Below are 2,200 nucleotides of genomic sequence, written 5' to 3'. Positions count from 1 at the left end.
TTAATGAACAAATTGTTAAGCTGTCCTGGAAAAGGAAGAATCTTGCCTTTAGAGGTGAAGCGATTTAACTTCACTTGGGGATGGTGGCAAGACACCACTTAATTCTATAAAGAAAATTTAGGCTATGCTCAACCAGTCCTGGTCTGATCAATATCTGCATTTGTAGAGTTTGTTAATAAGTCCCCTAGCCCCTCCTCCCCCATTTTTCCTGGGTCCAGCTCCAGTAGCCAGCCATACCCAAAGTCACTGGTGGTAAGTCCCCTTGGCCCTGTGCCACCTGCCCCAGTACTTTACCCAACAAACTACTCACATAGTCTGTGCTTAGAGACCTGTCCCCACCCTTCAGCTTGTTCCAAGACCTCATCCAAGCAGTCACACAGCTGCCTCGACCCCAGAAGTGCTCCGGTAGCCACTGCAATGGAATCATCCCCGGCTCCCTACTCGGCATTGAGGACTTGAACAACTGAGTTCAGACGCTTTCTCACCTGATCAGAAACCAGCCAAGACAGCACAACAGTGAAAAGAGAACCCAAACTCCCCACATGCAGGTGCTCCAGAATCCCACAACAAACACGCAAACAGCAAAGAGCCCACTTCCAGATACCAAGCTCTCGGTGGAAAAGCACAAGCAATGTGAAAGTAAGAGAGAATTTCCCCCCACATACACCGTCCTCCCTGCAGCAATGTTCTCCAGTAGGAATCACCCAGATGACTCCCAAGGCAGTCTAAAAGAACAGCTATGAACATGTTCAAAAAATTCAGGGAGTTTAAAGAAGAAACAAACACCTGAATGAACCTTAAGAGGACAGGCATAAACTGATTAAGTTCAAGGAAACACAAATTACTGAATGAAACAATGGAGAAAATTAGGGATAGGAAAAACGAATTCAATGAAAACATGGAAATATTGAAAAGAACACAAGCTGACATGAAGATGGAAATGAAAAACAATTCAACGAAAAAAATTCAGTGGGAAGACTCACCAATAGCGTGGATCACATAGAAGACAAAATATCAGGACTCAAAGACAAGTAGAACATTGGGTCGTTCGATAAAATTAAACTTGGAGATATCCAAATCTACACATCGTGGGCATAGAAGAATCCCAGGACAAAGACAGAACAGATCATCAACAGACTCATAGAAATTTACTCAAAACTAAGGCAGGCGATGCCCTTCAGATGCAAGAGGCATACAGAACACCAAATAGACAGGACCAGCAAAGAAATTCTCCACATAGTTATAGGCAAATCAATGAATAAAGAGAACAAAGAAGTGGTATTACAAGAGTCAGGAGAGGTCACAAGTCACATATAAAGATAAACCAATTAGAATAAGAGCTACTTTCCAACAGAAGCTTTAAAAGCCAGAAGAGCCTGGAGGTTGGTGGGGATGTTCTTCAAGGCCTAAAGACCACAGATGCTAACCCAGACTCCTTTACTGAGCAAAACTATCTACCACAGTTGAAGATTTAAAACAACAACAGGCTAAAGGACTTCGTGTGCTTTGAAAAGGAAGAGGTCAATTCTGCAGGAATTATCTTTTAATCCAGTAACCGGAAAAAGATAAAACCATGAACTTAGATTTATGCTTAGTGGGATTTGATCAGTTACACTTGGCAGATCTGCACTTTTAAAACGTATTTGTGTAATCTGAAGACATTTCATTACTCATTTTTAAAATATCATTTAAAAATAAAGAAAAATCAAACCATTTTGTCTCTACCTTCTTCTCCCTCCTAACTCCCTCCCCTTGCTTCCTCTCAAATCTATGGCCTCTTTTTCTTTCATTATTATTGTTTTACACAAACACACATTCACACACACAGGCTGGAGAGATGGCTCGGCAGCTAAGGGCACTTGCTATTCTTGCAGAAAATGCAGGTTTAGTTCCCAGCACCCATATGGTGGCTCATAACCATTGTAACTTCAGTTCCAGGGGTTCCAATGTCTGCTTCTTTCTTCCTTAGGCACCAGGCACACATGTAGTATACATACATGCTTGGAGGCAAAACACTCAAACACATAAAATAGGATGTAAATGAACATTGAAAATTAAAATAAATAAACACACTAATGTGCAAACACAGCATGCTGAGGCTATTTAATATTGCTTGTGTGTATATGATTACAGGGTTGACCACTTACTATTGGATAATCAATTAGAAGACTCATTTATTAGGGGCCTTGAGATTACAGAT

The sequence above is a fragment of the Myodes glareolus genome, chromosome 20 (assembly GCF_982192425.1).
Source record: "Myodes glareolus chromosome 20, mMyoGla1.1, whole genome shotgun sequence".
Taxonomy (NCBI): Eukaryota; Metazoa; Chordata; class Mammalia; order Rodentia; family Cricetidae; genus Myodes; species Myodes glareolus.
This window is presented reverse-complemented; position numbering follows the sequence as displayed.